This window comes from Lissotriton vulgaris, chromosome 1_1 (genome assembly GCF_964263255.1).
Source record: "Lissotriton vulgaris chromosome 1_1, aLisVul1.2, whole genome shotgun sequence".
Taxonomy (NCBI): domain Eukaryota; kingdom Metazoa; phylum Chordata; class Amphibia; order Caudata; family Salamandridae; genus Lissotriton; species Lissotriton vulgaris.
The window spans coordinates 983546438-983561410 of NC_141685.1; the positions used below are offsets into that span (position 1 = coordinate 983546438).

Below are 14973 nucleotides of genomic sequence, written 5' to 3' on the forward strand. Positions count from 1 at the left end.
TCATTTATTAACCAGGTTTCTCTGATGTAGAGGTCAGGTGTAATGCCAACTACAAGGTAGTAGACCTAGCTTCTCTTTTGTCTTGGGGCTTCATTACGAGTCAAGCAGTCCACAGACCGCCAGACTAATGGGGTGAGGCGGTGACGGTCTCCCAACCACCCTATTACAATAAGGGCGGTCGGACTTCAATTGCCCCTACGCAGCCGCCAGGGAACCGCCATTCCCTTGTGGTGTTGCAGCGGTGTACAGGCATCAATATGCTTGGCGTAACCAAACATAGTAAGAGTTTTCTCTCTGCCAGGTTTTTCATAGCGGTTCCTCCTCCATGAAAACCTTGGCACAGAGGAAACAAAGGGGGCTCTACAAGGCCCCCTGGTGCCTCATGCCCTGTGGATGCACACAGGGGGGCACAACATGTGCCCCTTGTGTGCAAGCACACCAGTTCCTGCACAGCATGGACTTTTCAGTCCACGCTGTTCAGGAATTGTTTTTGATGTTCCCAGTAGGGTGCCCATTTTTCAAAGGCACCGCCGTGGGAACACCAAAAAAAAGCCCACCAGGCAGGAGGAAACTCCTAATCTGGTGGGCGGTCCGAGCACAGCTGTGGCAGTGCAGTGGCAGGGCAGACCCGACGCCGCATGCCAAAGTCCTAATCAGGTCCTTAGTGTTTTAGCAATAATTGCAATGCGTTATGGTTGTTTGCTGTTTTGATTTGTCATTTTGGTTATGTCCTGCTAATGCTTGTTCGAGACAGTCTTGCTGCTGGTGTAAAGGGCAGCTCCCATGGTTTGCGGAGGTTGTACAACGGATGAAGTGTTCACAAGAAGCTTCTGCTATATCACCCGAGCAGTCTGGATGTTGGATAGCTACTGATGTGTCTTTGTTATTGGTGTGTTGTGGTGAAGCAGATCTTAAAGTGTTTGGAGGTCAGTTTGTTTAGGGTTCCCTTGGCCGCTACTGCTGCATAAAAGCTTGTTGGATAACTATTTTAGGCGGTGAAGGAGTTTTTTTCCTCCGGTCCGTTGTTGGGTCTCAAGTGGTTGATAGATTTATTGCTCAGACCCTGGTTTGCTCAGTTTGAATCATAGGCTGATGTAGCAGCAGAATCTACTGGTAGGTTCCTTGTGTTATTAAGCTAAGCCTAGGATGAATGTTAATGGGTGTGGACAGGTCAGAGAGGTCTAAGTAAAAGTAGTACTCATCGTGGATTGGTTGGGCTATGTTTATTAGGTGAAATAGGAGTCCAGGGTAGGTAGGGAAGGGAGGAAAGATAGGAGTAAAGGTAAGGTTAGGCTAAAGGAATGAGGAAAGTGTGTTGATTGAGTGGTTAGATGGTTCAGTTGTTGGTCCTGGTCTACACATTTTATGACGTGTGTTTTGTTTAGGGGTTTGGGTTAGTTGAGATGTGGGATTGGCATAGTGAAAGTGCTTCTGTGATTTATGCAAGGAGTTAGAGTGCACGGCAAAGGCAGCGATTGTTGAGAGAGAGAAGTGAAAGAATGTTAGCCTGCGGTGATGTATTAGGGGGAGATGAGTTGCTGGTCCAGTATTTGGTGAGGTAGGTGGAGGTGTAGTGTCAGAAGACTGCTTTTAGTGCTATATGACCGTGTTGTCAGTGAAAGAGGAGATGAAGATCAATATGTTCAATATAGAGGGTTGTTTTGAGTGGAGCTGAGGTAGTGAGGGGTGAAACATGGGTGGAGACATGGGAGGGCTGACATTTCTTTATGGAATATAGTAGTGCAGATGGGAGCATTTCTGTTTGTGATTTGGGGAGTGCCAATATTTTGGAAAGAACAAGAGGCCTACCTATAAAGCGAAAAGAACATAAAAGGGCCTTGGTACTGCAGGACTGGGTCTGCAAGGAATACCAAGAGGCGGAGCAGGCCCTAATCAGAAGTGGAGTTGAATAACCCAGAAAGGACCTAGATTACAACGTTAGCAGGACTATGACCCCATGGGCAGTCACATCCTAATTTATCAGATGGAACTCCCGATTAATAGTCGGTCTGTTTCCATTCCGAGACAATGTAAGTCGGCATAATTTCTTAAAAACTTGTAATATTGCTATGACAGAGACTTAAGTTTCTGCCCAAAATGGCATTAAGGCCAAACTGTTCATATAGGTCTCAGTTGCTTTTTCATCTGGAAAATATTAGTTGGGCAATAAGTCCACTAAATACAACTGATTTCAGAACCTCTTTATCAGATGACTCCCTGTCACTAGGAGTTTGGTGAGGCAGTCTTGGATTTTCATTGGACAATCTAATGTTTTCCGGACAATGCAGTTCTGTTTCACTTTAGATAATTCAACTGAACTGACACCCAAGGATATGGTAAAGAAAAGTTCAGGACCGAAACACTGCCTTCGTTGTGATATGGAGAGATCTGATATCCGTGTTTTAATTCGTGGTAAAGTTAACTCTTACAAAATTATTCAAACGATGATAGTGGTATGTTGTTGTTGTTAAGCTTTTGGTATTTGCATAACATAAATATAACTTGTTTTTGTAGAGCACAAAAATCAGTCTAAAGGAGGTCTGATGATGCTATAGACAAATATTAGATGTTTATTGTTACCCAAATCAATGGTCCTAATTTTATTAGCTTCTGAAAGATGAAAGCCCTGAATGGGCTTGCTAGAATTTAAACCTGTGGCCATGGATTCAAACACCGATCCTTGAAAGTGAATGCATTAATGCATTGAACCACCTGACTCATTCTCCCAAGGGCATGTACTTGTCACACTGTTTGTTGTCTGAGCGTGTCTGCTTAGGGCCATGACTGATTTTCCATTGCACACCGGAGACTGAGTCATCCTGTGATGATATCTACTGGCAGTAACATGTTAAATGACCTGTTAGTGTTTGATTTTGGTTTCTGAGGCTTGCCGGAGGGAATTTGTGAGTTGCTTACACAACTTTTAGGCAGGTAACATGCTCTTTACTGGAGATGAGCAATAGTGTGAGAAGAAGGTGCTTCAAGCAGAGAAAATACCTCATTGACAAAGCCAAATTCACTGCAAATGTATCAGCAAGCACCAACAAGAAATATCACACACACCAATGCCACAGAATGGCAGAAGTAAACTAAAGATATAGCAAGGAGCAGATTTATTTGGAAATACACAGTGACCAGCGGCACACGAAACCTGGTTAATCAATGGTCAACAACATATGAACCACAGATATAAGTGGTTTGGCAATAAATATAACATTGGACAAGAAACATGTCTTGTCACTCTCAGTCATATAGTGGTGGCACATAACAGCCTTCCAGTCTTCTTAGCATCTCCTGTTTCCCATGAGCCGTGGAGTTCCACCAGGGTGGCGAATAGCCCTGCATTTTGCAGGTTTGCCCTGCAATCATGGCTCCTTTTTGTTTCTAGCACAGAGACACCTTGGGACATCACTTTTTTCTTTTTCAGCCATTTATGAGCTGTACAAAAAATCCCAGTAGCTTAAAAAGAGAAGCTGCAGCCCAGGACACAATGCAACTTCAGGCAAGCATTCAGCTATCAATGCAGCAAATAGAGCCAGTTGAACAATCCTGAATATGTGAATGAAAGCTATGCTGGTGCCTATTCTGGGAATATGTATTTGGTATTTATCTTTTCAGTTAAGCCTGTTTCAAAGTAAAAGGAACACGGAGAATATGATTTGCTGTGGGTCAAATAGTTTTTTAAAGTATTTGCTTCAAACGTTATAGATTTACCAACATATTGCCATTTGGAAAATATAACAATGAGACTGGTCCCAATTAATTCGCCATTAGCTAGTACTTAGTCCAGCTTTTTTTTAAGCATGCATACTATCAACATTTACATTGACTCTAAATACTCCCAGCCTACTCAAAAAGAAAAAAGATTGATATGTTCAAAAATCGATTGCCCAAGAGAGCAGAATGTTGTCAAATAGTGAGTGCAGGATTCGAAACCATGTCTCTTTCCTCCACTGTTTCCAACTAGCCCACTAGACCATAAATGGGGTGCCCGTGATTTTGATGACAAGGCCAATGAACTACCTTCCAAGGTTTTGACACCGTTTTTTGGGTCTTGTCCAACTTTAGAATAAAGTTTATTAACATCATATTAAGGTGAAGTGGTAAACACAAGATTAGATGTCAAATATACTAGTTCCATGGCTAAAATATAGCCACTGAATAACGTCTAGGGCTGCTGTCTACCCTCCACACTGACTTGCCCACCTTGTTTGTGGCCCTGTCAAGGTTTGTAATACAGCACTCACTACATGATTTGTGCCTGTTGCATAAGCTCCCCCAGTATTTTGATATAATAGATGTAGAATGCAAGAGTTTTTCTTTGGGTCCTGGAGAAATAGGTAGTTAGTGGTCAATATCCATGGTGGATTCTGACATTTACCATTGGTGTTTAAGGTCTTAAAACTATTTCACTCTTTTTGGATAATAGGATTGTTAATTATTTCAAACTTGCTTCTTGAAAGTATCACTAGCAAACAGTCATACTGTAATAATGTATTTTTAAATTGTGAGTTCAGAGACCCCAAACTCCAGTTTTCTATCAGCTCCCAATTGGAAGATACCAGTGTAAGATATTACAAGGCAGCTCCAATGCTAACCTATGGGAGAGATAGGCTTTGCTGTAGGGAAAAATGAAAAAAGCAGTGTTTCACTACCAGGACATGTAAAATTCAGCAGTGCATGTCCTACCTTTTCAATAAACTGCACCCTGCCCATGGGGCTACTCTGGCCTTACTTTAAGGGTGCCTTACATGTGCTGAAAGGGAAGATTTGGGCACTTGCCAGGTCAAAATGGCAGATTAAAACTGCACGCACAGACACTGTAGGGGCAGGTCTGAGACACGTTTGTACTGCTACTCATGTCGGTTGCACAATCAGTGCTGCAGGCTCACTAGTAGCATTTGACTTACATGCCCTGGGCACACACAGTGCACTGTACTAGGGACTTACAAGTAAATCAAATATGTCAATCAAGGGGAAACCAATTACAATTACATTTTATACAGGGAGCACTTGCACCTTAGCACTGGTCAGCAGTGATAAAGTGCCCATAGTCCTAAAATCAGTAAAAACGAAATGCAGAACACTGTCAAAAACAGAAGAACAGAAGCAAAAAGACAGGGGAAACCAGCCAAAAAATGTGAGGTCTAAAATTAAATTACGTTTTTGAAATCACAGGTTGCATGGATATGTACCGTGATTCTTGTAATTTTAGATGGATGGGTAATCTTGGTATCTTTAATTGTATTATTGCAGTTACTGCAATATAAACAAGGAAAGGTACCTTTATATTTGGCATCCGTGCCTTGCTTAGATTCATCTTTGTCTTTGGAATAAAGTAACTCCTTCAAGTTTTTGGATCTCTCATAAGCGAATAATGGAGATTTCTCAAATATTCCAAGAAAATCAGATTCAGTCAGTAATATTGACCAGTGATTTAAAATGATTCTTTTGATCTTATCGTTTCTAGTGGAGTATTTTCAGACAAAGACCCTTCTCGATGAGTCTTATCTTGCCTTTTTTCTGTCAATAATTGCAATCTGCTTTTTTCATTCACCCTAGCAACTGCATCTTTTATTACAACCTCAGGGTAGCACCTAGCTCTGGATTTCTCACACATCATGTTTTTACCCTGTTCATAATTATCTGAGCTAGAGATGATCATTTTCAAGTGTAGCAACTGTGAATATGGTTGAGGTTCTTTCGAAGCTTGTTGATGTAAACAGCTGTACTGTAATAAGTTGTTGCACTCAGTTAGTTTCAGGTAGATATTGGTGCTAATTTTGTTGTCTTTCAGGGTGATTTCCACATCAAGGTATGCTATTCAGTTCTCAATTACTTTATGAGTAAAACCGATACGATCACTTATGGCATTAATCGTGGTTATTGCTACTGTTAGCTATTCCTAAGTGCTGTGCAACAGAGTGAACATATCATCAATATATCACCAGTAGGCTACTAAATTGTTTGGCATAACATGGAGCGGAATAGTTTCCTATTGAAGTTCCCGTAAGTTGACAGTAATAATTGTTGTTCCATTGAAAATAACTGTGATAATGCATGAATTGCATAAGTTCCAGCAGAAATATTTTGTAATTGTTAGGCCTGGCTTTTGGCATGTCTCCCTTAAGTTTTTGCTTTCTGACCACCCGGTTTTGATTCTGTTTTTTATGGTTTAATGTCTCTGCGCACTTTCTCACTGCTGATCAGTGTTAAAGTGCAAGTGCTCCTGTGGTAAACTGTGTAATGGATTTGTGTTTCCAAGATTGGCATATTTGATTCACTTGTCAGTTCCAGGTAAAGTTTAATGAGTGTGCCAGGACCTGTAAATCAAATGCTGTTAGTGGGCTTCAGCACTGGATTGTGCCACCCACACAAACAGTCTGTAAATGTAACTCTGGCCTGCCATTGCAGAGCCTGTGTGCAGTCTCGGACTGCCATGTCGACTTGGTAAGTATACTCACTTATAACTCACCAAAGGACTAAAGGGAATATTAAAAACTAAGGGCGATATTAAAAAAGGGGCGTAAAAGAGAGGACTTAGTATTGAATCCTCAGGTATCTACTCCCTGTTCTAACTATACATTATATCTAATTAGTGCACTAGGGAGCAAGCAAAGACAGGGGGAAAGAAATGTTTTTTCTTAATACTGCCCTCACCCACTATGCAGTGGCATGCTTCCTCATTGGGCCGCTGCAGACGTCCAGGTGCAGACCAACACACTGGACAGAGCACAATTTTTTTTAAAGAAAACAATAAAGTGGCGAGTGAGAAAAAGTCTCCAGGAGAGTAGAAGCAATAAGAAAAGTGCTGGGGAAAAGTACTCCCTCAAGAAGGGATAAACAAGTGAAGGAAAATAGATTAAAACTGTCTAAGGAGATACCATATAATTACCTTTAATCTAAGTTCTCCTTGGCATGGTTAAAAATAGATATTGAGATAGGTAGGAGTGGTAAGTGCCCCTATATCCCAGCTGCAAGAACCAACTTGTTCCGGCCTCTCTTATTTGCCACCACGGGTCAATGAGGCCTTCTTCAGGGTGGGGATCCCTTTGTATTAGTGGTCTGATCCCCCAATTGGAGTGTATGAAAATTAAGGTTTTTGGTTCACCTTTCTAATAATTCTGAGAGGTGTACATTTTCTGAGTTTACAAAGGATTGCTCTTAACCCGGGACTGCCGTGGGCACGTGATCTTAATGTCACACTTACTCCACAGATCAGCGTACGTCCTTCCCCCATTCGGGTCCTCCGACGATGTGTACTCACTTGCCAGACCCTAACCTTCCCTTTTCTTACATGTCGGTCACCCCTAAGGTAGGGCCAAGGTACCCCTATGGGAAGGGTGCAGTGCATGTCAAAGGTAGGACATGCCCTAGTGTGTGTGTGGCATGTCCTGATAGTGAACTACAGCCAATTTCGTTTTTCACTATTCCAAGGCTACCTGTTCCCATAGGGGACGGAATGGGGAGTTTGTTGATAACATCTTACAACATAACTGGCCGTAGGAACTAGGTGGAAAAATAAAGTTTAGTATGCCTGAACTCAGAATCAAAAAATGCATCTTTTAGTGAAGGGAATTTTTACATTTTGTGTTTGAAAATATCACTTTGAGAAAGTAGGTATTTTCTTGCTCAGCCATTCAGTAGGCCTCTGCTGGGGTTGTGGGTTGACTGTCTGGGGTTTGAATGACAGGGGCTGGGGAGCAGCCGTGGCTCCAGATAGTCTAGGTGGATCATGAAAGGGCTGAATAGACCTGGGTTGCATTTAGAGTAGGGAGAAGAGATTTCCTTTCACCTGAATGGGCTAGGTCTGCCTCTGACAATGCCGTCTCCACCTCCTGCCAGGAAGCCACACATGAGAGGGCAGAACTCGTTCTGGCTGAGCACAAACACTCTCTGCCTGAGAGGACAAATGATTTGGGGCTATAAAAAGTGGGGCCCAAATCCCTGAACTTTAGAACTCTTTTGGACCTAGAAAAATGCCAAGAAGAAGAACTGGAGAAGCTGTAAGGAGGAACTACCACTTTGCTGTGTTTGCCTGCAGTGGCTGCTTCTGTCTTGGGCAGTGAAAGGACTGGACTTGAACTTTGTGCAATCTCTTTTTGTGTGCTTCTCCAAGGGCTTGAGGTAGAGCTTGCCCCCTGTTTAAGAAGTCTCAGGAACAGCAAAGACTTCAAGTTCATCTGTCCTCAGCACTGGGGACTTTGTGTTTTGTGCTGCAACAGAAAAAAAAGAAACCTGACGCTGACTACAGCGCCCCTGCCGACTCCAAAGGCACCGCAGAGGGCACTGCTGCAATGTGCCCCGCAACCCTGGTCTCACCGACGACACCTGCTGACATTGCCACCGAGCCACTGCTTGCACTATGATTTGTGAGCACCGCACTCCGCACCACCTCGCTTCACATCGCCGCCTTAGTATCTCCGACGACTACGCTTGACGCCGACATCGACGCCGCTGCTTCCACGGTGGTTCGAGGGCACCACTCGTAAGGTTACACGATGCACCGTCCTCATCCCGCACTGCAGCCTTGGCCTACCGATGCCGGCGCCATCGACTCCAGTTCGTCAGCTGATGAGAGCGCTTCAGCAACGACGACGCATCTGCTTGCACCGTGACTTGCCAGCACCGCAACGAGCACCCCACTTAGCACTGCTGCACTTAGCACCGCAGCACCTAACGCCTGCCGACGCTCCCAACTTCAACCGCGAGGAGCTTGATCTACAGTGTGTATGACTTCAAGGGCCCAATGACTCGGGCACCGACTTCCAGAACCGATGCCTGTGGATGCTTTGCTTTCGGAGCTCAACGAGAGGTCAACGAGAGGTCGCCAACACCCTACATTTCCAAAAGTACTGTTTTGCAGGTCTCCCAAACTCCGTAGCTGGCCAACGACACCACGGTCAGCCAGAACTGTTTGGATTTTGTTGTTCACTGCGACGGGATAGCCCCGGATGGAGCTAGCAACTTCAAGGAACTATTTTTTAAGGTTATTTTGTCTTGTCTTAAGTATATGAAAATATTCGATATTCTTCCAAACTGGTGTGGTGTCCTTTTGTAGTGCTTACACTGTATTACTGTTGTTTATGTCCAAATACTTTACACACTGCCTGTAAAATAATCCAGATTGCTCGTGCCAAGCTACCAAGGGGGTGAAGCAGGGGTTATTTGAGGAGTGTAACTCCCTTATCCTGACTAGGAAGAAGGGTCCCTATTTGAACAAAGGTGCCCCCCTTGCCAACTAGTGACCCCCCATTTCTAACAGTAATCATTATCCATATCAATTGTCAATAACATATCCTCAATGGCTTTAATGCCGAGGTCATTAGGAGTAGATTATATAATGATCTAACAACCATAGTAAAAAGCATAATCTTTTCATAAGGTTTAATTACAACCATTGATAATTTGTTCAGGAAGTCAGTCATGTCCTTAAGATATGAAATCATGTTCTGAACAAGGGGTTGAAAATGTTGGTCAAGGTATTTCCCCACTGGATGATGATAGACTTTTTGCTTGAAACTATGGGTCTAAAGGGAGGATTCGACAAGTCTTTGTGGATTTTAGGTAGGATTTGTATATGATAGGTGTTTTTGGACAAGATTGAGTAAGGTATTGCCTGTCTTTAACAGTTATGGTGACATGCTTAACTGCTTTATTCAAAATAGTTCCCAAAATACCAGAATATACCTTTGTGGGATTGCCTCCTTATGTCATGAATGTTGATTCATCTGATACATGTAGGTTCATGCTCTGCAAATAGTAATGCTGATACATAATTACCAGAGCGCCTTGTTTGTCAGCCTTGCAAAATGTAATGTTGGGATTCGTAGTCATTTGTTCAATTATGCCCTTCTCCTTCATGCTTAAATTTGAGTGATGAGGAATTCTGGATTTGAAGGCGTTCTTCACCTCTTCTTTGACAACTAATTTGAAGGAATCTAACACTTTGTGACTGACTGGAGTCATAATCATGCTTTTAGATTTTAAATTCTTTAGAGTACCCGCCTCTTTTCTGGGTTGTTCTCCAGCTACGTTGGTGAAAAAGTGTCATAATCTCAAAGTGCGCATGAATTTGCATAAGCTTATTTCAGGCTTCTGCTCATTCGAGTGATAATTCAGTACAAAAGAATTCCCTTTTTGTAGTTATTGATTTGTACACTAGTACATGTTACATCGTGAAATGTTGATAACTAAACGCATCCTATTCAGTTCTTCTTCTGGCTTCCAGTCGGTACTCCCAAGACTTTCTTGGCAGCAGCCTGAAATGAAATGAAAACCCCTGGTGTGTCTCGTGGTGATGTGCTGGGAATGGGAACACTCTGATCATTATTAATACCAGGGCCCATACTACTTCACAAAGGTTAATGTTTCACCTTCCTAAAGTCACAGGGCAGGTCTACTTTGTCTCTTTCTTTTTGTCTCTGTCTCTTTCTAGCACAAAATTCAGCCCAATTGTAGACTTTTCCAACTTGTAATCAATAGTATCTCAGTTCAATTTTATAATCTTACTATCATTGATGTCATGGGTGTGTCTGTCGAGCTGAATGTTGATATCTCTTAGAATCTTCTCTTAATCATCTTTATGAACTTTGTTAATTATTTCGTGTTTCAGCTGGTTTATCTCTAGAGTTAACTCAGCAAGCATTTTAGATAATTCTTCAATTATGAACAGTATCTGATCTAAGTGCATAATTTAAAATGAGTCACATCCAGGTGTTTATAATGGGGCACAATTGGGTTACAGCTGAAGTCAGTGGGAGTTTCTCTCAGTGGGGCAATATGGTGTTCCGTGAGGGAGAGGATGTACACTATGGCCAGTGCTGCAGAATTTGGTACTGGGTAACCAGGTTGAGCCTTAATGACCAGTCCACTAGACCACTCACCTGAGGGAGCACATTTCCATGCTAGACCTTTGAAGGCCCGCTAGACATTAGAAGACTGGTGTGTTAGCACCAGCAGGTGGACCCGAGCGGTGGCAAGTGTGGGTTAACCTTGAAGGCTAGTCCAACACACAATCCATGCTGAAGTTCACCTCCAGTCTTAGAGGCAGGCCTACGAAGCAGCACACCCTAGAACGACAGTGACTCTGTCACTGAGGTCGCATGACCCTTGAGGCCAGTCTGCCCCATCCATTGGTACCTCCATTGACCTTGCTTCAGCAGCAGTAGTGCATCTCACCAGGGATCGGTAATGAAAGATTTGCATGCACACCAAAATAACTTTGCAAACTTCACTGTCTCTGTGCTTCATGCACAAGCACTTTTAACACGTGCTACCTGTTTTGGGGGCATTGGAATTATGCAGCAGTGGAGGACAACATTATGTCACAATGTTGACTAAATTATGCAGGGAATAAAGGCTGCAGCGTAATGTGGTACATTCTCTGCTACTTTATTATTTCGACATTTTTACACATGCTGTCTCTACAAAGAAGTTGCCTTGTTTGTACCACTGCAACATACAGCAGTGAGAATGGTGCCCAATCCACCTTTGCAAAGTGCCCTCCACTTCGCAGCAGCACAAGTCTCATTTTTAAGTAACTTTTGATCCCATTGAGCCACAAACAATTTTTTTGTTCAAATCGTCAGATTATGCAGCAGATGATACAATATGTGCTAAATATGGCAGAGCCATAATTATGTGGAAATATTTGCAAAGTAGGATATTCTGCCATTCATGTTTTAACTGCTCTTGTGGAAAAAGGGAGAAGTGCTGATGACAGAAACTGCATGGCTCAGAGACAAATGGCTTGTGATTCCACTTTTAAGCGTATTTGGGATATTCTGTGATTGAAAACATATCCCACTTTGTGAATGTATTTTAATGTCAATAACTCTTATTAAACCTTAAATGAACATGTGTATCCATTAGCTGAAAGAAATAACATAATAAGCTGCAACTGGTCAGTGAAGTGAAAAACTAAAAGTGGGATGTTTTGCTCTTTCTGACCACCCCTTCCTCCGCCCACTGACCAGATATCCAGGTTATTCCCTCCCTCTGATTCTCCTCTCATAGTCCCCCTACTGTTTTGTACCCCACTTCGACCACTGAACGCCCCCAATATTTGTAGCCCCGACCATGGGACTTTGGCACCGGGCCTTATTCACTGTCTCTACCTAACTTACCTCAGACACTCTCAGCTTTACTCCTAATTTCGTCACTGTGTTCTGGTAGTTGGACTGGTTCCGTTACGTCTCACCGGTGAAAGTGGTCTGTTTGGATGCGTTTTGCTTTTTTCCTTCTATGTTTCTGTCCGGTTTCTATTTCTTCTACGACTCCGGTCCACTGGTTCGAAAACACGCTCCTTTGCCAAGCAGGGAGCGGTCTTCAAATGTTTAAATCCCTCTAGACTATCAGAATGTTCTGTGTGCGCTCCACATCTGTTCTTATTCACTGCGGATGCGTCCAACGAAGCCACATTTTTTTGTTCACATTTAATTGCAGTTCTTTTCACATCCCCTTGGATTGTGTAATGAATCATGATTTGTGGTGAAAGAAACCGGTTTGGCGCCTCCTTGCAGGCTGGAGGTTGCACACGTGAATCATCCTGTTGCTTCATGCCTCGCAGTGGCGTAATACACAATGCGGGTGCCCCGGGCAGCCCCAGAGACACTCATACCTCTCTGAAATGCGTCGACCTTAGGTTAGGTTGGCATAGCTGCCAAGATTCCAGTTTGCTTATGTCTGACATTTTCAGGTCTTTCTGGGCTTATGTGTGACTGTTCTATGCATTATGCATTATGTATGATACTTCGAATGACGCTTTATTGCCGGTTGAATGAAGCGGCAATCGTGTAAGTATTGGCCCTGTTTCTTTGTCAGGTAGCTGGCTAGAAATGGCCTTAAAACAGACGCAGAATCCCTGATATGTAGATGTAGTGGTCTTTGGTAACAACTAGGAATGACCGAGGGGGCGAGTTACTCAAGACAGTGCCAATAGGCATCTTGCCACCTTCAAAACACCTGTCTCTCCACACCCAGTGACATTATCTGACTGAGGGGGAGTGGTATTTGAGACGCATTATGGTGAACGGTAGGATGATGTTTCCACTTCTAGGGATTAACACATAGTGAGAAATCTTGCACTTACTTAAGTAGTTAAATGCGTGGAAAAAATTAGAAGCAAACAAATGTACAATATCAACCCCATAATTTTATTTTAGCAGCATTGCAGCTGCAGAGTAGTGAAATTTCGACGACATCGGCCTGCACAACAGTAATATTGTGGGCCAGGTCCGCTTGTTATCCCGAACAGCTGCCAGGTGGCCCCATCATGTGTACAACCTTCAGCCAGTAGTAGGGTCTCATTTATGAGAAATGACGCATCGCTTCGTGAAAGCAGCGATGCGTCACTTCTCAGTGCGCACTCCTTGCGACATTCCTGATGCGTCATATTTAATGTATGACTCATCATGTCACAAGGAGTTACAGATACGTCAGTATTTCTGACGTATCTGTAAGCACAAAAGTGACGCATTGCTGAAGTGTGTCACAAAAGTGACGCAACTCCAGCAATGCGTCCTTTCACATGGGGCAAGCCCCATGTGAAAGGGCCTGCGTCAGTCTTACGCCTGCTGTGAGGCAGGCGCAAGATTTTGACGCAATGGCGTCCTAAAAGTGACGCTGTGAAATCTCATAAATTTCACTGCGTCACTTCTACGACCCTTCCTTGCGTCAATACACCCCCCTTGCATACATTATACCTGGCACAGGTATAATGTGGCTCAGGGGTTTACAAAGTGACGCATCTACCTAGATGCGTCACTTTGTAAATATGGCGCAATAAGGCGCATTTTTTACGCCACTGGTGCTTTACAAAAAGTGATGCACCGGCGGCGTGAAAGTGACGCACAGCCTCATAAATGAGGCCCCCAGTTTTTTAGCAACAGGACCTGCACATAGCGCTGTGGGACTTACAGCGTCCCTTTTTACCGTTGCATGCATGTGGGGTCACCCAATTCAAAATTAAGACACATTTAAAGGTAAGTGCAACTAACAGGAGGCAGCACACTAGGAAGCACTACTTAATGTAGGTTGGAATGCTCTTTAATCAGCAATCTTAACACTTTGTAGAGAAATATACTACCATCCTTGTGGACAAACTACAAAAGTAAATAATTTTCTGTGTAAAAACATACGAGTTGTGTTTTAGTTATATATTGTGATCATTCTGCTTGAAGTAGTTTACTGCCAGCAAATGATCATTGTGAAGCACTAACTAAGGCTAACTGAGGTATAGTCAGGGCCACTGGAACTATGCGATTGTGCAAGGAGGTGATGCATTTTTTCGCAGTTATAGATTTGCCACATTTGCCACATAATCCATCATGTGCTGCATAATCTGCAGATTTTAACAAAGTTTGAACGGTTCAAAAGTTACTAAAACTCAGCGATATGTGATGCTGAGCAGTGGAAGGCCCTTTGCAAGGGTTGAGTGGTCACCTTTATGTTGCTTATTGCTATATGTCTGTGTTAAACTGGAACTAATGAGGTGCAACCAATGCCCAGACAGTGTTAACAAGTGTCAACATGTCAAAATAATGAATCATAGTGTGCCACATTATGCCACATAATTTGTCCTTTCTTGCCACATAATTTACTCAACCCTGCCACAAAATGTGTCCCTCTCCTGCCTCATAATTCCAGTGGCCTAGGTGAAGCTGAAACACGGCCATGCTGGACAAACATCAGTGCTCTGCACACCTCTAAAGACTAGTTATTAAAATGCAGATGACCCTTGGGGGGATGCTGATGGATGAAGAGAGGGATTGATTACCTTTTTCATTATCTGTGAACTTGCTGCTGCTCTGAACCACAGTGGACTCTTTTGCCCAAATATCACATGTGTTGTTTACTCTCTTTAACTGGTGAGATGCTGCAATAGCAGGAGTGTCTGCAATGTTTTCTGCTCATATGGGGTCCCCTGTTATAGGTGTACTGCAGCCACCCAGTGTAATGTGTTCATACTGA

General features: G+C 43.1%; 1 protein-coding gene across 1 annotated transcript in view; it reads right to left on the minus strand.

Moving 5' to 3' along the window:
- LOC147748343 (dehydrogenase/reductase SDR family member 4-like) overlaps positions 1-12400 on the minus strand; it is a 272283-nt gene extending 259883 nt beyond the window's left edge. The window contains exon 1 of the mRNA XM_086960490.1: positions 12129-12400. The gene's annotated coding sequence lies outside the window, so the exon portion shown is untranslated. The remainder of the gene's footprint in view (positions 1-12128) is intronic.
- Positions 12401-14973: the final 2573 nt, after the last annotated feature.